This window comes from Mus caroli, chromosome 2, assembly GCF_900094665.2.
Source record: "Mus caroli chromosome 2, CAROLI_EIJ_v1.1, whole genome shotgun sequence".
In the NCBI taxonomy this organism is placed as follows: Eukaryota; Metazoa; Chordata; class Mammalia; order Rodentia; family Muridae; genus Mus; species Mus caroli.
The window spans coordinates 148,395,471-148,421,954 of NC_034571.1; the positions used below are offsets into that span (position 1 = coordinate 148,395,471).

Below are 26,484 nucleotides of genomic sequence, written 5' to 3' on the forward strand. Positions count from 1 at the left end.
TGTGCATGCCTGGTGCCAGGGAGGCCAGAAGAGGGCATTGGAGCCCCTAAAACTACAACTGCACAGGGCTGTGAGCTGCCATGTGGGTGCTGGGGGTCACACCCAGCTCCTCTGGAAAAGCGCTCTTAACCTCGGAGCCATCTTCCCAGCCTTCATGTTTGTTGAGGCACCATATTAGGTAGCCAAGGTTGGCCTTGAACTTTCTGGGGAGCCAAAGTGACCTTGAACTCTTCTTGGTCCTGCAGCCTCCAGCTCCCAGGTTCATTTTACAGGCGTGGGCCACCCTGCTTGACTTTGTTCTGGCTCCGGATGTGGAAAATCCCCGAGTGACTGACTCCTCCTCTGGAGTCAAGCGAGCCCTCCATGGAGACACTGCACATGGCCTGGAGACCTGGCAAGGGGAGCAAAGGCCATTTGGCTTGTAGGTGGCAGTGCTGGGACTCTATCTGGAAACTGCTTTTCAGAATCCATCTGTTCTCTTCAATGTGTGCAGAGGCAATTCCGTTTAGCAGAATGCTTTGTGTGTTCCAGAGCTCTGGGTGGGGCTGGGCAACTTTTCAAAGGTGGTTGGTGTGAGGCAGGCACCTGCCCACTTCCTTTCTTGCTGTTTATTTATTTAAAATTTCTTGGTTTTCTGAGACAGGGTTTCTCTGTGTAGCCCTGGCTGTCCTGGAGCTCACTCTGTAAACCAGGCTGGCCCTGAACTCACAGAGATCTACCTGCTTTTGTCTCCTGACTGCTGGGGTTAAAGGTGTGCACCACCACCAGCTTTCCTTTTGCTTTATGGTGAGTGTGGGCTAGCAACCGTAGGTCACAGATGCTCCTCAAGGACAGTCGGGGTGGGGACGGCAGTGGGAGCTTAAGAGAAAGGGGAGGATGCTTGCTCAGATCCAGGTGGGCATCGGCACTGAAGCTGCCTCGGAGAAGAAGGCCTAGGTGATGAACTGATGGAAGGACAGCCCCAGCCCCAGGCCCACCCTAAGCCCCAACCTAGTTGTCAGGGAAGAGGAGTCACCACTGTCGGGAGCCTCTTTGGCTCATTGGTCCCCTGCCCTTGGGGATGGACCTGGATGAACCAGAGTTCAGGAGTTAGAATGAAATGCGCTCATCTTCTGAGGAGATCTGGTTGGGTGGAATCCAGTCCACATCCTTCTTCCAGCTGCTTGCTGCTGAGGAGAGCGGCTTTTGTATGTGTTGCCAGGGGAACCAAACTTTCTTCCTCCTTCAGAGCCCTGATTGGCTGCTCGTGGAGCTTGAACATTGGTGAATGGAAGGGCCTCCCTCCTTCCCACACCATGCACAGAGCAGAGGCCATAGTGAGGCTGGGGTCCCCGGGGGCACTGTGTGGGTGTGTGCACTCTCCTTGCCCCTGCACTCATTCGTCTTTCCCAGGAAGACTCTGTCATCTGGTTCCAGGAAACCTAACCCAGAAGTCGATCGATGGGCTGCCTTGGAATCCTGATGTTTCCATACATTTACTCTTCATCTTGAGAGACCTCATGTCCCCCACCCTTTGGTCTCAGTGTCCCTTCCTATAAAAACAAAATGACTTTTTGAGCTCCAGGACAGCCTGGTCTACAGAGTGAGTTCTGGGACAGCCAGGTCTACACAGAGAAACCCTGTCTCGAAAAACCAATCCAAACCAAACCAAACCAAACCAAACCAAACCAAACCAAACCAACTGGAATAAAAAGCCTCGATCCTTCCAGCTCCCTCTTCCCTATCCAGGTAGCTCAGGTCCTCTCTTCTCTGACTTTCCGTGGCCCTTGTCTGGTCTCTTTCAAGGCTCTCTGTTTCATTGTTTCTCCTGAGAGATGCAGGTCAGAGGGTAATGTGATCTGTGCCTGTCATCCCAGCACTGGGGAGGCAGAGTCAAGAGGATGACATTAAGGCCTAACCTGGGCTTCATAGTGAGACTTTGTCTCAAAACTCTAGGGCATGGGGTTGTAACTCGGAGGTAGAGATCAGGCCCTGAGCTTGATCCTTAGCATTGCCAAATGAATGAATGAGTGAGTGAATGAGACATTCATTATCTTGCCTTCCCCTTCTAGGGAAGCTGTGGTCTCTGAAGTCTCCCCTGGATGCCCCCAAGTCCCACAGCTGTTCTTGACCTCATTCCCTCCAGCTAGACCCAGGCTCTGGTTAATGAGCTAAGGATTATTAAGGTGCCTGACAGACACCCCACGTTCTCTATGGGCTGGCTGGGCAGCATGCAGAGCAGAACTTGTTGGAGCAGGAAGGCCTCAGCTGTCCTAGACTCCCAGTCTTTCACTGCCTAGGTGATCTTGGGAGGATAGCGTGGCTGCAGTTTCCACACTGGCAACACAGGAGTAATAATGGCACCTGTCAGGGCTGTCATCTGGGCTGACAAGATGGCAGCTCCAAATGCCCGCCTCCAGTGTCTCCCGCCCGGCAAAGGCCAGGAGAGGAGAAGGCAGCGATGGGGGAGCAGTCTTCCACAGGACCTGTGGTGCCCCACGGCTAGGCTGGGATGCTGCTCATTCCTAGAAGCCAAGGAGCAGGAAGAGGAGAGCATTGTCTCGTGGTGATGGTGTCTGGTGTGGGGAGGCCTGGGTTGGAGCTGATGTTTGAATCACACTTCAGATCTCACTTAAGGATTCCCCGGCGGCACAGAGAGAGAGGAGCAAAACACTTCCTGCTGGCAAATGGGTAGCCGCGTTGGCATTGACCTTGTCTTGGCCTTGCAAGACTCACTCCCCGGCTGTGTGGTATTCAGTATGCCGCATCAGTTGCCTTCAAATGGGCTTAATGGGGTCATATCTGGGAGTGACTCAGCCCTGTTTCTTCTCGACTCATCCGATTGAGGGTCAAAGGTGGCTGCAGAGGCCATTGGCCTTCAGAGCATGTACTCTGAAGCCCAACCTCCCACTACCTCTGGGCCTGCAGCAGCTGCGTGTTGGCGGCCGTCCATCTCCCATGTAGTGGGAAGCAGTAACGAGACACTGGAATCAGGCAGGATGTGCTGGAGGACCTTGCTCCTGTGGATGCTCCCAGAGGGAGGGTGTGGGTAAGGAACTGGGAGGAGGGAGGAAGAAGAACCCTCAGAGGAAGACAGGAGACTGACGTGGGTGGGTGGATGCTTGAGTCTATGCAGTGGACAGGTCCCTCCGGGCATGGTATGTAGCTTACACCAAGGGCAGAGGTCTCAGTGGCACCAAGGGATGGGCCAAGGAGTATGTGTGTGTGTAAGTGTAAGTGTAGTGTTAGCGGCTCCCTAGGGAAACACAAATGGCATGACCATCCTAGAGACATTAGCAAGTTCCATGTAGGGCCTACATCATCCTAGGTGCTTTTCTGGGAGGCCAGGTCTGTTTGCCTGGGGTGGGCATGGGCAGCAGGGTGTGGCCATTCAGCCAGGTGTTGTTTGTTTATAGACGGGGTTTCTCCGTACAGCTCTGGCAGTCTTGGAAGTCACACTGTAGACCAGGCTGTACTCAAACTCACAGAGATCTGCTCGCCTCTGCCTCCCAAGTGCAGGGATTAAAGGTGTGCTTGGTTTGTGTTGTAGATGCCACTCCTGGCTCCACACGGGTCATGGTGGGGGCCACTTTCTCAGACTCCTGAGTGAAGACAGGAATGGGGACCTTAGAGACTTCTTGCTGTCAGGTTTGCTCATGAGTATAGGTGGGAGCAGAGGCAGGTGTCCCAAGTCACAGCGACCCATTCACACGCCCTCTGCAGCACTCCCTGCTTGGTCTCCAGGACACTGCACCCATCTTCCTGGCCCCCTCTGGCTCTTCCTGAACCCCTCTGGCCTTCTCTTTCCTTTCCGCTCCTCCTCTTTCCAGTGTTGGGGCTCCTTGGCGCCCTGCTACAGTTATTGCTGTTTCTCTAATACCTAATGAAAGTAACACAATATTCAGAGTTCCGAGACCGGGGGAGGGGGCATCATGCCTGGGGGTCATAGGGAGTTTGGTGTGTTTCCTCCCAACTCTTTCTTTTCTGGTTCCTCACGGAGCTGTAATCCCACCTGTGCCATCCCACGGTTGGCACTCCAGGACTCTGAGATAGTCTGTGTCATTATTGAGTGTGCCATTGGCACACAGTGGACATATCCCTTTCCTGTTGACGGCCTTGCAGGTTGTCTGTAGTTGTGTGGGTAAAAGAGACCCACTAGAAATATGCTGCAGACATCGCTCCTTCTGTATCCACGGGAGGTCTCTTGGGGTAGGCCTCCAGGAGGCAGAGGCTGAAGTCACCATACATGGTGACTTGCCATACTGTGCGGCATTCAGTTCTCTGTTCCTAGGGTCAGGGGGATAAACAGAACCTGCCTTGGACTTCCCTCAGCCTGTAGAACCTATTTCCTGGGATGAGGATCCCCCCACCATACCCCTCCTAGCCCCCTACCACAACCCAGGGCTGACTGGGCATGAGGATGTGGTGTTATGCTGCTGCCGCTGCTGCTGCCGCCTCCATCACTGCCGAGGTTCAAACCAGGTCCCCTCGCCTCACTGCCTTGAGTCTGTTTTCTCAGCTTACCCTGATCATCACTTCGGTGAGTCATTTCACATGACACAAACCTCACAGGGGTTTACTGTCCACAGCTGACTTGGCTTGGCGCTGCAGACACCCTGAGCCGTGGTGACAAGTGGGAGACCCTAAGAAGACTTCTGGCCCTTTGTCCCTGGTGCAGCCTCAGCCACACCCCATTTGGTTTATGGGGAAAGTGACTCTCAATTGCGTATTAGCTGGGGGCAGGTCACAACCAAGTGATGAGGCAAGTCACCTGTCTTCCACTGTCACCTTCTCTTGGCCTCTGTGTCTCCAGCAGTAGCTCTTTGGATTTGGAGCTTTGATCCCAGCCCAGGCCTCTTCCATAGATCTATTCAGGAGACGTCTGGCATGAGGAAGTCTCTTTGACACTGCAAGAGTTTCAACCCCAGGGGAAATGGGCTCCAGGACTGGCTAAGGATGCTTGTTGGTTTCTTAGGGTTGCAGCAGGTAGCCAGTGTTTTTATGTCTGGGTCTCATACAGCCAGATCTGGCCACAGGTTCTTTGAGGCTAAGGATGACCTTGAACTTCTGATCCTCCTAGCAGGATATTGGGATCACAAGTATCACTCCCAGTTTTATGTTGTGCTGGGACTCGAACTCAGGGCTTCCCTCTATCCCCTGCCCTTCCTGCCAAGTTGCGACATACTTAGGATCTTATAGTACAGGTGAGCCTTGTGAAGCAGAGGTCAAGGTTTTGGCAGGGCTGCCATGAGGAAGCAGTACCTTATCCTGACAGCATCTACAGACTGCCCCGTTTTTGACTTGCCCTCCTTCTGACTCAGCAATGGCTTCCCTCCGGCTCCTGCCTCTGCCCTCTCCCGTCTTCACCACAAGGTCCCTGTGTTTACATTGGCCCCATGGAAAATCCCAGATCATCCTTCATCTCAGACTCCCTCACTGAATCATATGTGGAAAGTCTTCTGTGTGTGAGGTAATGCCCACAGATGCTGGCTGTGAGGGCATGGATGCCTCTAGTCTACCTCCCATAGCTGCTAATACCATAGAGGAAGTCCTCTGGCCCCCAAGCTCTTGCCTGGAGTTTTGAAGCATCAATTTCCAAGATGGAGGGAGCACTCATGTTTGGGGAGGGCCGTGAGATAGTTGCATCAGGCACTGGGGAGATGACTCAGTCAGTGAAGCGCTTGTTATACAACAACAAAGGCCTGACTTCAGATCCTCAACTCTCACCTAAAAGCTGAAGTGACCTGGTTCTTCCTAAGTCCCATCACCAAGGAGGCAAGGACAGGTGGCTGGCCATCCTCGCTGAGTTGATGAGGTTAGGGTTCAGAGACAGATCCTGCCTCAAAAAATCAGGGGAAGATCACGCAAGGCAAACACTCAATGCCTACCTCTGGCTTCCACACATGTGAGCACATATGTGTACATACACCCCGCAAATATACTATACAGACCCGCACCCACATATACAGATACTGTTCTCACACGAAGAGAGTGTTTTCTCATGCTAAGGTGCCTGACAGGAGGTAATATTACTGTGACATTGTGACAAAGGTGTTCAGTATCTATCACCCCTGTCTTTTAGGGTTAGGGCCTTTGGTGAGGCACAGGGAGACCTGTGGCCTCTCTCACTAGCACATCATTGCTGTGTGTGTATGTCTGTGTTTGTGTCTGTGCACACTCATCTGTGACTACGAGTCAGTGCTCTTGGGATGGCCAAGGAGTGACTCTTTTAAAAAGGCCCTTTCTGCTCTTGTTCTAAGGAAAATAATTACACAAGTGACTAATTTTATCCCTAATCCCATAATTACTTTATTATGTAGCTGGTGAGAGGGCTCCGAGCTGTGCCTTTGGCGCCACTCTGGCTGCTGGCCCAGTTGGCCTGGTCCTGCAGCAATAGAGTCCCGCCCTGCTGCTGGCATGGCTCTATCAGAGGACAGGATTGCTCTATTTCCACTTGGGCTAGGGCCAGCTGCATGTCGGTGTTGGGGGCCTGAAAACCTACCTTCCTTTCCTCCCAAGTCTGTAGACAAAGGCAACTTCCCTGAGAGCGAGAGTGTGTACTGCAGGATCGAGCCAGCGGGAGTCAAGATTCCTGTTTCTCCTCATTTACCTCCTTCAGGGCCTTGGATCAGTCATTTCCTCATGGGTCTTGATCCTGCTGTCTGTAAAATGGGGTTCTCGCTGGCTTTAATGCTCCACAATTTCAGGAGGGGAACTAAGAGAGCAAGAGTTTTGAGTCCAGGGTTCCTTTTTGCTGCCCATTGAAAATATACTCCATGTAACTTGTGTGAGGCTCTGAGTTCAAGCCCCAACGCCACATCAGTCAATCAACTAAAACCTAGTCTAGTATATCCCACCATAGTATATAGAGCAGTAGTGTAGTATATCCCATCATAGCATTGAAGACAGTAGTCTAGTATATCCCACCACAGTATTTAAGACAATAGTTCAGTATATCCCACCATATTATATAAGACAGGAGTCCAGTACATCCCACCATAGTATATAAGACAAGAGTCCAGTATATCCCACCATATTATATAAGACAGGAGTCCAGTATATCCCACCATATTATATAAGACAGGAGTTCAGTATATTCCCCCATAGTATTTAAGGCAGTAGTACTGTGTAGCAGGCGCCTTCATTTTTCTCATCAGTAAGTACTCTGGACCATAAATCCTGTAAACCAAGCTCTTAGCCCTGCCTCCATTGTTTTATTCTAGTATAGAAATAATTGAAGAGGGCTGGTGAGATGGCTCAGTGGTTAAGAGCACCCGAGTCCGGAGTTCAAATCCCAGCAACCACATGGTGGCTCACAACCATCTGTAACTAGATATGACTCCCTTTTCTGGAGTGTCTGAAGACAGCTACAGTGTACTTACATATAATAAATAAATCTTTAAAAAAAAAAAGAATTTAGAAATAATTGAAGAGCCATTCAGATATGAATCAGCAGGGCTGAGATTTGAACCCAGGTCTCTATTCCCAAAGTTCCCTCTCTTTCTTTCTCTGTCTTTCTCTATCTCTGTCTTTCTCTGTCTGTTTCTGTCTCTCTGTTTGTCTCTGTCTCTCTATGTCTCTATCTCTCTCTTTGTTTCTGTCTCTGTCTGTGTCTGTCTGTCTGTGTCTCTCTCTTTGAGACAGGGTTTCTCTGTGTAGCCCTGACAGTCCTGGAATTCACTCTGTAAACCAGGCTGGCCTTGAACTTGGATATCTGGTTGTCTCTTCCTCCTGAATGTTGGGATTAAATATGTAACCACTGTCAGGCATTTACCCATTCTTTATAGCTACTATACAGAATTATTAGGCTTGCTGGGTAATTAAACTCTTGACCATGTAAACTTAAACTTGGTCCCATAAACCATAGGAATGACACGATAAACTGGAAGCCCCTGTAGCTAAGGAGGTGAAGTGGCTTAATTTTCAGACTATGTGATGTGTGTCTCTCTTTTTGTCTTTTGTTTTTTAAGACAGGGTCTCACTGTGTAGCCATGTCTGGTCAGAAACTTGCTGTATAGACAAGGATAACCTTGAACTCACAGAGATCCATTTGCCTGTTGGTATTTAAGGCATGTGCCACTATGCCTGGGTGTATCTCAGCATTACTATGGTGTCACACTCATTCTATCTTTGGCTTTTAGTCTTTTCTTCTTGTTCATATTTCTCTATGTAACACTAAGTTTTTTCTTTTTTTTTTCTTTTTTTTAAAAAATATTTATTCATTCATTTATTTATTATATGTAAGTACACTGTAGCTGTTTTCAGACACTCCAGAAGAGGGCATCAGATATCATTACAGATCGTTGTGAGCCACCATGTGGTTGCTGGGATTTGAACTCAGGACCTTTGGAAGAGCAGTTGGCGCTCTTAACCACTGAGCCATCTCACCAGCCCCAAGTTTTTTCTTTAAATTGAGGCAAAATACACATACCCTAAAATTTACTGCTTGCGTGCATGTGTGTGTGTGTGTATGTGTGTGTGTGTGTGTATGTGTACATCTGTGGGCTGGTTTTATGTTTGTTTGTTTGTTTTGTTTTCTCGAGACAGGGATTCTCTGTGTGGCCCTGGCTGTCCTGGAACTCACTCTGTAGACAGACTAGCCTCAGACTCAGAGATCTGCCTGCCTCTGCCTCCGGTGTGCTGGGATTAAAGATGTGTGTCACAACAGCCCAGGGTAACCCTTACTTTTTTAAGCGAAGAGTTTAATAATGTTAAGGATGATCTCATTGTGTTCCAGCCACTACTATCCATCCATCCATCTGTCCATCCGTCCATCTATCCATCTATTGTTGTTGTTGTTGTTATTATTATTATCATCATTGTCATCATCATTATCGTGTGTGTGTGTTTCTATGTGTCATAGTGCAGGTGTGTGTGTGTGTTTGCGTGTGTGTGCCAGGGCATGCTGGAAGTCAGAGGACAGCTTTTGAAGGTTGGTTCTCCTCTTCAACATTGGGATCTGGGGACCAATTTCAGGCCATCAGGTATGAGACTGACTTGCTGAGCCTCCTTGTTGGCTCTCCAGAACTTCTTTATCTTGGAAAAACTCAATCCCCATTCATTAAACAATAACCCCCGATTCCCCGTCTCTTGCAGCCTGTGGCAACTACCACTCTCTTTTCTGCCTGTATGAATTTGACTAACAGCCTCCCGTATGTGGAATCACACAGCACTTGTCTTGTTATGAATGGCTTGTTTCACTTAGCATAATGTTCTTAAGGGTCATTCATGTTCCTTCTGAGGTAGAATAATACTTCATTGTGTGGGCCACATTTTGTTATCAATAGACACCCTTTTCCTTACCTCTTGGCTATTGTGAATAACTGCAGCAGCACTGGCTATAGAACTGTCTTGTTGATGGTTTTTTTTTTTTTTTTTTTTTTTTTTTGAGACAGGGTCTCTCGTTGCTCTGGGACTTTACTGAATTGGTTAGCCTAGCTGACCAGCATGCTTACAAGGATCTGTCTGTCATCCTCCATCTCACAGTTGCTGGGATTAGAGCATGTGTCCCCAGCTTTTTATGTGGGTTTTAGGGATCTGAATTCAGTCCCTCAAACTTTTACGGCAAGTGCTTGACCAACGGAACCATCTCCCCTGCCCCATTGGTACTTATTTAAAAGCCCGAATTTCTTGTGTCTTATCAATCATGTGGTGGAAACTAGGTCAGATACTTGATATATGCTGTCTCGTTCTCGCTCTGTATCAACCGGGTACAGCAGATAAAATCATCCCCAATTTATGGCTGACAAATGAAAGCTCAGAGAGATTGCTTATTTGCTCAAAGCCGAACAGCTCGGAAGCCTTGAGGCAGAGTTGAGAGCTGGCTGCTGCCCAAGCCTGCTTTTAATTGTCGTGAACTGCTGCCTCCCTGCGGCCTCAGCTCCACCTGTCTGGGCAATTTTCTGCCTCGGTGGTGCTGTTTCTCTTTCCCCACTCACATCCCCACCATTTTCCTGCCTCTCCTGTGTTCACGCTCACTGGAAACCCTGAACAACTTTCGTGAAAGCCCTTTGACTGCCAGAACGGTTTTGTGTGCTGGAAACCGACAGAGCAAGGCCTGTAATTTGTTTTCTAATCATAGACCTCCAGATTCATAGTGGCTGCCGGGATCTCCTACCACATCATGTGGCCACCAGCTTGTAGATCATCAAAGAACCAGCCCCTTGGGGGCTGGGACACTGCACTCCTATGAAGAGTCAGGGGAGGGTTCAGCCCACCTGATTGGGGTTCTCCTAGCTCTCAGATTCTTGGCAACAACATAAGATTTTTCTCTTGAAAAATCTGTAGAAATATTCCACAACACTTGCCCTTCTCTGACTTTCAAAACTGTCAGAGCAGAATATCCCAAAGTTTGGTGATTTTTGTAGATTTCCGCTCATATGAGACAGCCTTAAAACTTGCAGGCTGGCTGCCATCTTTTTTTTTTTTTTTTTTTTTTTTTTTGCTTTTTATTGTGGAGAATTCCAAATGTATAGAAAAGTAGAGAGAACAGCATAATGATTTCTGAGAAGCCACCATACGCAGCACTTCTAGCCAATGGCATGGAAGATGGGCTTTCCTGCTTTCATAGCTCATTCCGTAGATGCTCAGTAAATCCACACAGAGACTGAGTACGCATTTCTTCTCCCACCATTGCATTAAGAGGCGAGGGCCGGTTGATTTTCCAAGAGAGCCAATGGCAAGAACATGCACTTTGGTGTCAGACACAGTTGCTCAGATTCACAGAGCTGGGTATCTGTTAGTGATCAGTTTTATTGTCTATAAAATGGGTATAGATATAGAAGTGATTTCTTCGTAGGTGTGGTTGTAGCTGTCTAGGGTTTGTTTTATCTGGAGACTGGGCTTCCTGTACCGCAGGCTGCCTTGGAACTTGCTATATAGCAAGGATATCCTTGAACTTCTGATCCTTTTGCCCCCGCCTTCTAAAGGCTAGGATTATGAGTATGCACACTATGCTTGGTTTATGTTAGCTTTGAACCCAGGGCTTCAAGCATGGTAGGCAAGCTCTCTGCTAATTGGGCTACATTCCAGCCCTAGCTAATGCATTTATTTTTAAAGATTTATTTATTTATTATATGTAAGTACACTGTCGCTGTCTTCAGACACTCCAGAAGAGGGCGCCAGATCTCGTTACGGATGGTTGTGAGCCACCATGTGGTTGCTGGGATTTGAACTCTGGACCTTCAGAAGAGCAGTCGGGTGCTCTTACCCACTGAGCCATCTCTCCAGCCTGCTAATGCATTTTTAAGAGTTTTCTTTTCTTTCTTTTCTTTCTTTTGGTTTCTCCGAGACAGGGTTTCTCTGTATAGCCCTGGCTGTCCTGGAACTCTTGTTGTTGATGCTTGTTTGGTGTTGGTGTGTGTGTGTTTCTAGGGATCAAACCTGAGATCTTGTGCCTCTAGACAAGTACTCCACCATTGGTCTATAGCCCCAGGCCTATTGCCACTAATGCTTTTCATTACTGCTTTGAATATTAAATATTCTAGTGGGAAGAATCCATGTGTTTTAAAAGTACAAAAATAAGTTGGAGTCCACTAGAATTGAAACCCTAGGATTTGGCTCCATTTTTTGTCCCAGTCAGCATTTAGTTGTAGGCTCAAGAAAAGGTCGCCACAGCCAGAGCCCATGCCCCAAATGTGGAGGCTGGGAGCAGGCCCAGCATGGGGGCCACGCAGGCTGGCTCTGTCTCTTTGCTTTGCTTCCATCTGCCCCCTGAGGGTGCAGTGACCCCCATGAGAGGGACAGGCCCAGCTGGAAGAGCCCAGAGGTGGTGAGCAGCGACACTGCGGGATGTCTTGTTGCTAGGAGACCAGAGGAGGCAGCAGGACCCATTGCCAGAAGAGGGAGGGGATGATGGTGGGTTGATGTAGGGATGCAGGGCACGTGACCCCAGATGGGCTTTTGTGGGGTTCTGGGAGGAGATGGTGGTGCAGCCATTGGGATCCTTGCCAGGAAGGGAGGAGGGGTCGGAGCAGAGACTCTGGAGAACCCGACTCTTTCTGTAGACCAGGACAAGCTGTTCAGTTCTTCCTGCTTGCTGCATGTCAAAATCAGACCAGCATTGGTGTCCCGATTCATTGTGTGGCTCTGGAAAGTTATGTGGCTGCTGTGCTTGCTGGGCCCCTGTCAGCTTCTTCATCTGCAGGATGAGCCCTATCCACTGCACGATGTGGTTTCAGATGTGACCTACAGGGAGCAAGAGCAAGTGCAGACGTGGCTTTGGAGTCATGCCAGCATTTCTTATCATTGATTTTTCCTTTGCTGTACAGCGAAGGAACTGGAGTCCCTCTAACCAGGCTGGATTCATGGGTGTGGAGCCTGGAGCGGACTTCCACCATGTTCCTGTGTTAGAAGATGATGGGGACCTGCTAGCTAGGCTCCCAACTAGTAACACTCCAGGGAGTGGCTGAGATAGGGCAGTAAAGTTCAAAAGCAGAGAGGGGCTGCATCAGGGGCTCTGTTGAGATTCCAGGAAGGACTTTGAATAGCTCTAGCCGGAAGCTTAGTGAGTGGCCAGAGATGATGGTGCAGTCGCACTAATATAAATAGTACTTGTCCACATGTACGTCGCAGAATAAAAAAAAAAAAAAACCCAAACAAGCAAAGTGAAATGATCCCATTGGGATGAAAAAAAAAAAAAAACACCTCTGGTAACATTACAAAGTTATGTATTTAAAACACAAGTGTCAGGTGGTGATGCTACACGCACGTCCTTGATCCCAGCACTTGGAAGGTAGAGGCAGAGGTACGTTTCTTTCTGTTCAAGGTCTGCTTGGTCTACAGAGCCAGTTCCAGGATGGCCAGGGCTACACAGAAAAACCTTGTCTTAAAAACCAAACCAAACCAAGAAACCAACCAACCAAACAGACAGACAGACAGAAGGCAGGAGGAGCAGAGTTTGATCCCAGAGCCATGGTTGTTGTTGTTGTTGTTTCTAAAGCTAGGTGTGGTGACATGTGCCTGTAATCCCAGCACTGAAGGCCCAGAGATCCTTGGGGCTTGCTGGCCAACCAGTCTAGTCTATTAGGGAATTCCCAGGCCATTGAGAGACCTGGCCTCCACACGCATAATGTTTGCACATAGACAATATGCGTGTGTGTGTGTGTGTGTGTGTGTGTGTGTGTGTATATGTGTGTGTGTATATATGTGTGTGTGTGTGTGTATGTGTGTGTGTGTGTACCCACAGATGCCAGGAGGGACCACTGAATCCCCTACAGCTGGAGTTTCCAGTTGTTGAGCTGCCTGATGTCGGGGCTGGGGGCTGAACTCAGGTCCTCTGGAAAAGCAGCACCCACTCTTAACCAATGAGCCATTTCTCCGGCCCAAAATGATTTTCTAGTTGAATGTGATGGTTCAGGTTTGTGATCCCAGTTCTTGTGTGGGAACGTTGAAGCCATGTTTAACTGTATGATAGCCATGACCACTTAGCAACATATTAGCTCTTCATCATTATTTTGTATGTATATGTGATACTTGAGTGTTCTGTGTGCGTGTATGGGTTGATATTTATTTGCACATGTGTGTGTACATGTGGAGGCCAGAGGTTGGCATGGTCTGTCTCCCTCTGTCGCTCCCCACTTTAACTTTTGAGACAGGGGTCTCTTCACTGAATCTGGAGCTCTCCCGCTGGCTCCTGGTACTGGCTGGCCAGCGGATCCTGGGAATTTACCTGCTTCTGCCCTCCAGTTCCTTGACAATGTAAATCGGTACAGTTTCCTCATGCTGAGTCCTTGATATTCAGACCATGGTAGCATGGTAGGTAGCAAGGGACGAGGCAACAATAGCCACCCCTAAGGGACCCCCCAAACTGGCCTGGCAGGATTGGAGGGACTGTGTCACAGGGGTTTACCTGTGGAGTAGGACTGCCTTGGCTCACACTGGTCAGGGCGATTGTGCTGGTCTGTTGCCCCAGTCTGGCTGCTTCTCTTCACACCTGGTCCCCTTTTCCCTGCTGCGATGCTGGTCCTGGTGTGATAAGCATGGTCTGTAATCCAAGCCATCCATCCTAGAGGTTGGCATGGCTTCCCTGGCCAGCTTGACAGACTAGAGCATTCACACGGTGGGCAGTGATCCATGGGAGCTGGTGGTGGCAGTTGTAGCTCTAACAGTAGAACTACCCTATGTACTGTCACCTGTCCTCTGAAAATAACCCTGGTCTGTTCCAAGTGACCATACTACAAGGAATCCAAAGGTACAGCCATTGGCTTGGTTACTAAAGTGGGAGTAGGGGAGTTGGGATAGGATTTGGGATTGGTTGGCCTCTGAGCCAAAGATTTGGAGTGGGGCGGGGGTGAGAGGCAAGCCAGGTTCTGCTCCTTCTGTTCTGCAGAGCTAGAGACAATCTGTCTATGTTGGGGGAAGCAAGAGGGGGCAAGGTTTCAGGGCTACATGCTCATGCAGATCTCTGGAGACAGCCAGCCAGGTTGGGACAGGTTCTGAGAGAGAAACAGCAATGAGTGATCCAATGTTCAACAATATTCTGCCAAAGCCCATTTCAAATCTTCCTTGGTGGACACTTTTACTGCAGGGTAAAGATTTCCAAGTTTGAGGCTAGCCTGAGATATAGAATATGATCCCACCTCAATACATATAACAAAAGTGAAAAGGTATATATCGTTCTAATGTGTGCATACATAGAAAGAGTTTCTTTAAGTTAGATAGGAATACAGCACATGCACACACACACATACACACACACACACACATACACACAAAGAGGTGGAAGGGGGGGCTTACCATTGTTAATTAGAGACCACCTAGGCCAATGTTTCTAACTATTCAAGGACCCAGGGAGTCCCTTGTACAGAGAAACTCTGTCTCAAAAAGTTTTTTTGTTTGTTTCTATTCTTTTTCTTCTTGAGACAGGGTCTTACTTTGTAGCCCAGGCTGGCCCAAACTCACTACCCTCCTGTGTCTGCCTTCCAAGTAATGTCCATTGAACACTTGCTTTTTTTTTTTTTTTGGTTTTTCGAGACAGGGTTTCTCTGTATAGCCCTGGCTGTCCTGGAACTCACTTTGTAGACCAGGCTGGCCTCGAACTCAGAAATCCGCCTGCCTCTGCCTCTCGAGTGCTGGGATTAAAGGCGTGCGCCACCACGCCCGGCTGAACACTTGCTTTAATTAGATGTTTTACTTTTTTTTTTTCTCTTTTTTTCTGACACAGGGTCTCACTATGTATCTCTGGCTGTCCTCAAATCCACAGAGATCCTCCTGTCCCTGTTTCCCAAGTGTTGGGACTAAAGGCGTGTGTCAGCATGGCTGGCTTAGTTGAACATTTCCTAAGATGTGATCTATCACCTCTGTCCATCCTTAGGATAACCACCCAGAGGTATGACAAGGACACAGGGACACACAGAGATTAAGCACTCACACTGAATGGTCGAGGCAGGACGGAAAGCTGGGTCTCCTGATTCCGGAGGCCACGGTTGCTCTGGAACTGTGTGGTGTGGCTCTATGCTGCAGATAGCAAATGTTAGCCTCTGCCATAGTGTCAGGGGAGCCGAGGGATACTCTTGAGCTGGCTTCAGTAGGTCTGGGTGGATTCTGAGGATCCCACACCCGTGAGTCCCGGGTGCTTCTGCTGCTGCAGCGACAACACATGGAGAACCACTGCCCCTCTGCCTGCCGATAGGATTCTATTATTTCCTGTGTTTTATGCATGTGTGCATGTGTGCGTGTTCACAGGCACATTTGTGTCACAGCAGACATGTAGAGGTCAGAGGACAACCTCACATTTCCATTCTCACTTCCCACCTTGTTTGAGATAAGACTCTATTTTAGCTACAGTGTTTACCTGGTCAACTGCCACATGAGCTCCGGGGATTGACCCGTCTTTCCATCCCGTGCAATAGGTGTGCTCTGGGATTCTGGATATGTGCACCACTTCAATTACAGAAATACATACCCCTGCCCGACTTTTACTGGGGCCTGGGGGTCTGAGCTCAGGTCGTCAGACTTGGACACCAAGCTCTTTCACCCTTCTCACCTGAGAAATGCATCTTGATCTCTGTGGACCGGTGTAATGGCTCTCACCTTGGCTCCTGACCTCTGCTACCCTGTAATCATTCCCTATCAGGCACCAACCATCTCTAGCTATGTCCTGCCTCTTCGCCAGGTCTTACCTTGTCTCCCTTCACTATACAGTAGAAGTTTCTGAAATGACCAACTGGTTCAAACCTTCAGTGTCCGCTCGGATAACCACTGAGTGTGTGTGACTGTGCATTTTACATTTTGTTTCATTTTCTTTGGTTTAAATATAGGTCACATGTGGCTAGCTGCTAGACAAGGCAGGAAACCACTTGGAATGTCATTCAAGGCTCTGATTGGCACCATCTGCCTTTCCAGCCCCAGCCTCAGTGCTCAGCATCCCAGGGGCCAAGCCACATGTGCCCAGTTTCCTGCACTTACCATGTCCTTCCCACCCTGCCTGTTTTTGTGCGAGCTTTCAGTCCAGGTTGTTCTGCAGCCCTGCCTTCAGAGCTCCGTCCAAGTGCTGCCTCTTCCTGAAAGCTTTTGACGTCTGCTCTTTTTCTCTAGTTTCTTTCCTCTCCAAACTCCTCCAAACATCATCTTTTCCTTTGCATCTTTCCTGATTTCTGTATTCTACTGCAATTGGCTGGGGTCCCTATCTTATTTTCTACTGAACTGTGAGCTTTGAGATCATGTGAGCATTTCCCAGAGCAAGCTCTTCCTTCCCACCACAGATCCCTTCCAAGTATACAGAGAAGCTAGATAAATGCCACAGACTCACACTGGTGCACTGGGAAAGCAAAGATGATAATGTGTCGTTCCTATCCCCCAGCTGCCCAAGCTCCTACCAGTCTGATCCAGGCCTACAGAGCCCTGGAAGCCAATGGTTATTTTGGGCAGGGAGATAAAAGTCACAGAGGGCCCTGTTGGCCAGGGGAGACCAAGCAGGAGAGGTTGAAGCAGAAGGCTGTGTTTACACACAGACATTTTCTCTACCCAGCCTGGCCTGGTACACGTAGATGGGTACACCCAGACATCGGGACCTGGCTGCCGTCTAAAGCTGGGATTAAGTGGTGGTGCAGCGGCTGGTCTGGCCGTCTGCTCTCTGCAGATGGATGGATGAGGAGAAGGTTGCAAGGACTGCCGAGCAGCACCAGCTTGTGCAAATGGAATATTGGCTACGTGGTCCCAGGGTAGAGACTGGGAAGCAAGCAAATGCCTGTCAGCAGAGCGACGGGCAGCAGGTGAATTCTTGTTTGGCCTGGTTTGGTGGTTCATGAGGTTTTTCAGATTGGCTCCTGTTTGAATGTAGAGATGGTTGGAAAGAAACAAAGAGACATCTTGCTTTTTTGAGACCCTATTGCTAAGAGTATTTCATGACACAAAAGTATCCAGGTTATAGAAAACATTTTTTAAAAAAATTTCTCAGGCCAGGCATGGTAGCTCATGGAGGAGGCAGAGGCAGGCAGATCTCTGTGAGTTCACTAGCCTCATCTACATAGTGAATTCCAGGACGGGTGAAGATCGTGAGAACCTATCTCAAAAACAAAAAGAGCCTACCTTTCTTGAGCTGCAGAGATTCTTTGAAGATACAAGTTAGATCCCCAGGATCCATGTTTTTGGTTTTGTTTTTAAATAAGTCAGGTCTGGTGGCCTCTGCTTATAATCTCAGTCCAGGGAACCAGAGGCAGGTAGATCCCCGTGACTGTTGTAAAAACAAACCAGGTTGGACTGGAGAGATGGCTCAGTGGTTCAGAGCACTGATTGCTCTTCCAGAGGTCCTCAGTTTAATTCTCAGCAACCCCATGGTGGCTCACAACCATCTGTAATGAGATTCGATGCCCTCTACTGGTGTGTCTGAAGACAGAGACAGTGTACTCATACACATAAAATAAATAAATAAATAAATCTTAAAAGCAATAACAACAACAACAAACAAACCAGGCAGACAGCATCTTCAGAAGAGCAGCCAAGGCTCCTTTAGCTGTTACACACTCTTGCACATACATGCAGGCCTGCACGCACACACATGTGAGTGTACACACACAATATGTAAATTATTAAAATCGTAATATAGATACAAAAAAATGCACATGAGGGCATCACAAATCTACATGTGCCTTGTGTAATCGTCTCTCGACAAGACCTAAAACATCTATCATCTCTACAGTACATTTGTGTTCAGCCAAATGCGTGCAGGGACATCAGGGGACAAACACAAGCTCTTGAGTCAGGTAGTCTGGGGCTGAGTCTTGGGTCTCCAGTCTATTATCAAAGGGACGCTGGACTAGTGACTTCAATTTTATCCCCTGTAAAATCAAGCTGGATATGTAATTTCTGCTTTACAGGGTAGTGAGAGATTTAAGATGGAAAATGTAGGCAAATTGCTAGGCACCGTGCCAGCCTGTAGCTGGGGATTCTAACACCCTGCAAAGATGCTGCCGATTGGTAGTGATGCTGCAGCCTCTTCCCACACCGGGACCCCAGGCACACAGACACCGCTCGTCTACCTCCTCCAACCTCTATGTGAGGCTCTCTGACATCTCCTCTGACTGCAGGGAACCTGAGAAGCCACAACAAGGAAACCTCAGCTGACACTTCCAGCCCCTGACAGGCTGGGTGGCAGTCTGTATCCAGTGGGAACGTGGCCACATTTTTTATATTCAGCTCCCATAGCATGGTTCCCGGACTCCTAGAGGAAGACACATTTCCCAAACAGTGGCTGGAAGCATAGGGACCCCAGAAGGAATTGTAGCCAAGGTGAAATCGAGGCGCCGGACTCATCCCGAGATGTCCTGACATGCGGGTGGCCTCCTGAATCCCCCTTGCTTCCTGACCTTTGGCTCGGGGATTAAGGTGACCAGAGTGTGCAGACATGACTACCAAGAAGGGTCCTTGTGGCGGGAAAGGCGCAAAGTGGCTTCTTTCCTAAGGCAACAGTGTACCAGGAGGTTAAGAACCTTCTGCAAGTCACATAACCCGTGGCCGCTGGGAAAGGCCAGTGTTGTAACTAGCCATAGGGGGTGTCTCAGGAGGGACTGGGAAAGGACTTCCTGGACGACGACTAGAAGAGTGACTGTGGGGAAGGGAAGAAAATCCATCCAAGCAGAGGATAAAGCTCGAGAGAGAGCGAGCATGTGTCAGAGCTAACTGTCTGCCGGGGACCCAGAACCATCAGTCTGACAGAGCAAATCACATAGCTTCTGAGGCTAAGGCTGAGGCACAAGGAGAGATCAGGCTGGCGAAGGTCTCAAGAGTCAAGCTGAGGTGAGTTCTTTCATCAGAGAATGAGGCAGTGCTGAAGGCTCTTCACTGGGAAGGTGGGCAGACTCTGCCCCTTGATGTGCCCCTGGAAATCCGCAGCAATACTCAGCTGTCCATGCCACGAGGAAGTCCAGCTGTGTCCAGGGCTTGCTTGTGGGTACCAAGATGGTAGTCGAGGGCAAACTTCCTGCCCGAGAGGAGAGGCAGTTCAAAGTCAGAGCCCCACTTTGACAACTGAACCTGGATTCAGAAGTAAAGATTGAAGGAGACAAGGGTGTGGCAAGCATAGAAGAGGGGGTGCAGAAAGTGGAGATGGGGGGCTTTCCTTGGAGAGAATACAATCTTGAGGATATGTGCACTTAAAAAATATTTATTTATTTATTTATTTATTTATTTATTTATTTAATGTATGTGAGTACACTGTTGCTTTCTTCAGACACACCAGAAGAGGGCATAAAATCTCCATTATGGATGGTTGAGAGCCACCATGTGGTTACTGGGAATTGAACTCAGGACCTCTGGAAGAGCAGTCAGTGCTCTTAACTGCTGAACCGTCTCTCCAGCCCAGATATGTGCCCTTAAGAGAGACAAGGATACCACAGAAGTAGCTGAGGGGGTCTTACCTGTGCTGGAGGAGGACATCTGAGCTGCCAGGCCCCCTTGGTGGATAATGTCCTATGATCCTGTAGCAGCGCTAAGCAGGAGTGCCTGTAGTACCCCAGGTTCAGGCCAGTCAAGGCCTTGACAAGGTCGTGGAGCTCCTGTATGAATATCCCCAGCTTGTATCAGCCCTTCACATGGGCAGCTTGGCCCCTCCAGCATGCTGTACTAGCTATGAACTAGTTAGTGCCTTATTCTCATGGCCTGCCATGCAGCTTTGGGGCATACACATCTGTCTACACCAGACTGTATGTGGGAGCATTCGGGTTCCAATCTAGGCCAAGGTTCAAGAGGAGGTGAGACCCTTGGGAACTGCGGCTTGGGGGAGACTTCCTAGTAAAGTGGAGGGGAGAAGCAATCAGGTGAGGGTCCCTGTCCTGTATGTGTCACTACTCATCCAACCCGGCCTTCTCGTTCCGTTTGGACCCAGCCGCCCTGCGGTGCCTTCTCGAGAGTGCCAGTAGTGAGGGAGAACAGCCTTGCCAGGCAGAGCTTCCCAAGCCTGTGGGACTCGCTGCTTTAGAAAGTTTGGCTCCAGTAGCTTCCTCCCTCTGGCACAGCTCTTAGCTGCCTGGGGCTTAGCTCAGCCCACCCAGGCCCTGTTGCCCTCTGAGGCCAGAGCCAGATGTCTTGCAGATCCCTTGCCCTGAAATACCCTCGTTGTGTGACCTCTGTTTTAACCCAGTATATTCTATCTGCCTCTCCTGCAAGATACCTTTTCTTATCTCCTTGGGCTCTGTTAGGATTTCAGAGTATCTAAGTGCCTATTAACCAAAAGAAACACCGTGTGAGCCACATGTGCAAGTCATGCATATGATTAAAGAGACAAAAAAGCAGCTCACACATGCTCTTAGTCTCAGCGCTTGAGAAGCTGAGCGGGAGGATCCCCTGAGTTCAGGAGTTCAAGTCTAGAACACTGGGCAACAAAGCAAAATGTTATGTCAAAAATAAATAAATAAATAAATAAATAAATAAAATAAAAAAATGCCGAGTGTGGCCCATGACTTTAATCCCAGCACGTGGGAGGCAGACAGGGATGGGGCTCTGTGAGTTCGAGGCCAGTCTGGTTAGTCCAGCCACTGGGGTCAGTGAAGAGGCCTTGTCTCAAAAAGGTCAGATAGAAAGAATCTGATGTATTCCACATGCACTAACATACATGTACGCCTACATGTACCTGTGCATGCACTACATACAGGACTGAGGCTGTAGCTTAGGGGTAGAGTACTTGTCTAGCATGCACAAGATCCTGGGCTGGATCCCTAGAAACACACACACACACACACACACACACACACACACACACACACACACCAAATGAAATCATCCTAATGAGATTTTATTTAATCTGATATATCGATAACTTTTAGTTAATTGCTTTGTTTTGAGACAAGCTAGTTTCAAACTCCTGCTCCTCCTGCCTCCATATCTCAAGTGCTGGGATTCCATACCAACATGCCTAGTCCCGTAATATTAAAACAAGAATTATTGAGATATATAAACATTCTCTTTAATTTTAATACCCAGATGTCAAGATCCACTATCCATCTTGCGTTTACTGCACGTTTCCATTTGTGCATTTTGGGTACTTGGCAGCCACCGGTGGCCAGCAGCTCCTGTGTTAATTAGTGCAGACCTAGAGGCAAGGGGGAGTCTATGATGGCTGAGGCTCAGTGTTTGGCATCAGATGGCTCTCTGGTCACATTCTAGTTCTGCCATTTATCAGCAGGTGACATTGGCACCTCATCAGTTCTCCAAGGCTCCGTCACTTCAACTGTAAAAAGGGTTGGAGAATTGTTTCAGGAATTAATCCCATGGATGTGTGTCTAGTGCCAGGCTCAGGGGAAGCGCTCAGGAAGCAGCATGGAGGTTAGTCTCTAGGGCCCTTCCCTGTCCTCACTCATTGGACCTATTGGAATTCAGGGTCACACTCCCCAGTTCTTCCTTCTCTGGCATCCTGGGCTTGCCCCAGGGTAAGCATCACTGCTTCCTGAAGGAAAGATGTTGGGAGGGGGGCTCAGCACTGAGAGCAGAGCTCTCTTACCCCTCCCCCACCCCCGCCCCGTTCCTCCATCAGACCGAGACACTCTGGGTGATAAAATCTCTTGGGGCCCGAGTTCCTTCTCTGAAAGGTCAAAGGGTAGTGGAGGAGACCTGCCTGAAGTTTGGTGAAGCCTCTGACCCACCATAGTCATGGCTGCTTGGGACTTTCTTGGATCTTAGACTTTCTCCTCCTCCTAACAGGAAGTGCAGTATTCTGTCCTCTCTCTCCTGTGAGCCCCTGCAGAGCTGCCCTCACAGCACCCCTCACAGGAACAGAGGGGCAGCAGGGAGTTCCTCTCAGTAAGGCTCAGAGAGGTCAACTTGTAGAAGTGAAACAGAAGGAAGAGATGGAACCAGGATGCATCCTCAAGCACACCAGTTGCAATGGGCTCTTCCTCATCAGGGGCCCTGAGGTTTCTCTGTGGTGGCTTGCATGAGGCATAGTGGTGTTGAATCCCATGCCTCAGTTTCCCTGCTTGGAGAATGGAAGCAGAAAAGTACCAGGGTGGTGATTTCAGCATGCCCGCAGAACCCATGCATTCTTTTGAGTTCCCATGCTGTGTCTTGTTTGTAATTTCTCCAGAGAAATTATGGGAGGAAGTGGAAGGGTCCAGAGAGCCCCCATTACTGTGCAGAGTGACCTTGGTCAAATCACTTACTCTGGGCCTTGGCTACTTATTTATAACTTGCGGGGAGGGGTGATGTTAACTCAGATGATGCTGTGGAATCAAGTACTTTGCAAACTGGAAAGCGCTAATAATAGACCTAGAAGAGAATCACAGAAAATAATGATAAAAACAACACAAACAGAGACAGACATCATTCTAGAGACAGCCCAGCCTCCAGCGTGTTGCCGCTGACCGGAAGTGAATTGGGCCCTTTGGGTATGACTCTAAATGAAGTCTGGGAACATCCTGCTTTGGTTCTGAAGTCGCCTGGGTTTTCCTGGGAAAGTGAGAGGCTCGGTGTGGCCAAGAGGCTGGGAACCAGGCTCTGCCCCAGGGGAGGGATGGGGGGTGGCAGTGCTGTCTGGGGAAAAGAGTTAAACTGAGGGATGGGGAGGGCCTTGGCTCTGCAGCCTTGGGAGCTTGTGCTTGAGGGGAAAGCAGAAGGGAAAGGTTAGCTCAGAAGCAAAACGCCCGAGGGAGGCCTCCCCACAGCTGTGCCCACGGAGCAGCGAGTTCCTCTAATGGCGCTCCTGAGTTCGGCAGGTTGTTCCAGTCATTAATTTGAATAAACATCGGGTGCAAATAGTGTATACCCTTGAGAGTCAGTGACTTGCTTGGAGGCCATACTCCTAAGGACCTGTGTGAGGCTCCTTGGGTAAAGGACGCCTGGAGATAAGGTCTGGGAGGAAGCCCCTCCCACTTGGCTTAGGCTGATTGGTTTTCCACCTCTTGTCTGGTGTGGGGTTGGCCAGTATCTTTCTGCTCTTTGCCCACTCCTGAGACTAGTGGACAGCAGGCAGCAGCCAGGCGCCAACTCCTAAGGCATCCAATGAAGAGGGGACTTGTCCACATTCAAGGGAAGGCTTGGCTTGGAGCTGAGCATAGTCTATAAGATTGTGGGTGTGGGGCAGCAATCTAATGTTATCTCAAAGAAGGGGGAGGGAGTGTGGGACACCCTCCCACTTCCTAGCCTCCCCTCTTCACCTCCCCCACTCTCTGCCCAGTGAGGATAGTACAGACACAACTGCAGTGTGTGTGTGTGTGTGTGTGTGTGTGTGTGTGTGAGAGAGAGAGAGAGAGAGAGAGAGAGAGAGAGAGAGAGAGACAGAGAGACAGAGAGAGAGAGAGAGAGACAGAGGGCTCAAGTACTATGGCCCAGACATCTGCTTGCCCATAATAGATTTGCAGGGTGATTGGAAGAATGAAAGAAGAGCCGAGCATGCCTGGGGCTGATGGTGATGTTTAGGAGTGAGGGTCACATGGGTTGCCATTGTAGAACCACATGGTCTTTGGTGACCATGTATGAGTTGCTGCCATTTCTCCCAAGCCTTTCCCCCCACACTAGGACCCAGAGACAGGTTAAGTCCAAGTCTAATCCTGTCTTTCACCGTTTACAAACTGAAGCCTGGCGCACGGCAGCCTCTTGCCAAGAGTACCTGCAGAACCAGTTGCGGAACTAGATTGGAACCCAGGCCCTCTATTTTCCAAAGTGCTCTGTGGCTGCCAAAGGCTTGGATAAGAAAGAGGTGACCTGGTGGAACTGGCTTTTTGAGTTCTAACAGTGCGGCTGGAGTGGAGGAATAAGGTTTAGCTTGGCTTGGAGCCATGACCTCTGTGGCCCCTTCGTAGAACCTGGGATCACACACGACCGCGTGTCCTTGTATATAGTAAACATCTCTACCGAGGTCCAACCCCTACAGGATTCCTTCGCTGTTACACTACTGTCATGGTCACCGAGGCACATAGGTACAGGGAGCACACCCACCCTAGGGACACTCATGCCGGATGATTCCCGGAAGGCAGTTGCCTTGCGGATTCCCTACCGGGAGAAGAACGCTGCATCCCAGGCGGGTTCTGTCCCCGCGCTGAGCTTGCAGGGGAGTGAAAGGGATCGGTAGGGGAGTGAAGGGGACCGGACTCTGTGGGATGGGAGGCCCACAGAGGCTGAGTCACCTCTTCTGAGTCAGGGATCCTCCTCCTTCTTCTCCCCTCCCCCTCCCTCTCTCCCTGAGCCCCCACTAGGGCTTGGCCCAGAGAGCCCGCGAGCGAGCTAGCGAGCGAGGAGGCCGGCTGGCCAGGGCCAGGGCGGAGACGGCCATCTCGTCCCGCAGTGGACCGCGGGGTGGCGGGGAAAGAGCGGAGGAGGCAAGGCAGGCAGCCGAGGAGGCGGAGGCAGGGGCTGGGCGCCGCGAGCGAGGAGGCAGGCTCGCGGCCGCCCCTGGGCTGGGCGCGGAGGCCGCGGCGGGGGCGGGCCGCGCGGCGGGCGCCAGGCCCGGGGCTGTGGGCACGGTGCCCAGCCCCCGGCGCACGCCGACCGCCGCGGCCGCTGCTGCAGTCGGCATCCATCAGCGGGCGGGGGTGTCGCGGAACAGGCTGCTCCGCAGAGCCCGCCCGCGCCGCCCCACCCCGCGGCCTGCGGGCCCGGAGGAGCCGAGGGGACCGGCCCTCGCCCAGCCGGTCCGAGATGGGGACCCCCAGGCCCAGGTAGGCACGTGGGAACCGGTGATGAGATGGCATGGGGGACCCAGGATGTGCTACAATCTAGGCCCAGCCTCCAGCCGTGGGGGAAGAGAGGGGGTGAGATTAGGAGCTGAGTCTGATGGCTGTTGGCCCCCTTGGCCAGTTTTGGGGAGACCTTTGCTGTTCCCCTCACCTCTGCCGCTTCCTCAGTGCCAGGGGTCAGAGGTGTCAGCTGGCCCCTTGGTGTAGAATGAGCCATTGCTGGACGATGGGCTCGGGAAGCTGGCCCACTCTGTTCTGGAAAGCCATCCCAGGTGCCTCCTTTGGTGGCCCAGGGCTCTCTGGTTTTCTTCTCTAGGCTACTGATGTTACAGGACAATATCTTGGCTAGAGGTTGGCTGCTTGGATACTGTTCTCAGTATCTTCCTCACCCCTTGCTTACAGACCCTTTTCTCACTTGCATTGGTTCCCCATCCCTCCTCCTTTCCCTGCCTGAGCTGAACCTTATCCCCCAGGACTGAGGATTTGGACTGGCTGGTAGTTGTACCCCCTGATCAGACATACATGCCTCGTGTCTGTTGATTGTACCTGGAACCGTCACACTTGGAGAGGTCAAGTTCCCAAGAGGCTGGGGGGTCTTGGCGACAGGTATAGGTGTGGAGGTGACTCAAGCCACTGTGGTATTCATTGGGCGCTGAAGTCACCGGCTGGTTGTATGGGCCAGAGAGTCCATGGTTTTGGGAAGGCTGAACAAGCACCCAGAGAAGGGGCTGCCTCTCTCTCTCTCCCCTGCCAGCCATGCCTCTTGCGTCTTGCTTACCCCAGAGCTCTGCCATTCATTGGGTGGGGGTGGGGGTGGGAGAGAACTAACCACGTGTTCCGACATCACCCTGGATTGGCATGTCACCTCTCCTGCACACCGAGGTGGGAGTGTAAAAGGGCTGGATTTAGGAGCTCTCTGGAGCTGTGCAGGGGCCAGCCTGCTCCATCAGCCCGGTCTCTGTGAGCCTCAGGAGCCTTCCAGAATCTCAGCAGTTGGATGGTGGCCCCAGAGGCTCCTGTCCCAGGCTAGGGTGTACAGAATAGAAGTGGTGTGTGCCTGCCACCCATCCATGACTCCAGATGGAGCTTGTGACAGCGGCAGCCTGTACCAGCTTCTTGTCAGTCATGGTGGCCCAGAGAGGCTCTGCCAGTCACCAGTCATGGAGCAGCTAGCTCTGGTGGCCAGCCTGAGATCCCATGTTCCCAGAAACTGATGCACAACATTTATGGCTTATAGGCACACAGTCTCTAGGATTTGGGGGACACCTGACAGCAGTCCTGGAGGAGAACATGGGGGTGGCGGTGGGGGGTGGGGCTTTGTTCCTATTAAAGCATTCCCTGGGCTTTGTGGCAGTGCTCTGGGTCCAGCTCTGTGAGCTTCCTGAAGGGGTTCTATGGTAGA

At 50.2% G+C, this 26,484-nt stretch overlaps 1 protein-coding gene across 15 annotated transcripts in view; it reads left to right on the top strand.

Annotated features, from left to right (window-relative positions):
• Nucleotides 1–26,484, top strand: part of Epb41l1 (erythrocyte membrane protein band 4.1 like 1) — a 122,633-nt gene that overhangs the window by 30,030 nt on the left and 66,119 nt on the right. Inside the window, exon 1 of one of the 15 annotated variants that reach the window (XM_029472786.1) lies at nt 24,869–25,064. The exons of 13 other annotated variants lie outside the window; for them this stretch is intronic. The gene's annotated coding sequence lies outside the window, so the exon portion shown is untranslated. Of the gene's footprint in view, nt 1–24,868; nt 25,065–26,484 lie in introns of those variants that run through there. One more of the 15 variants, XM_029472807.1, reaches the window with a different exon arrangement.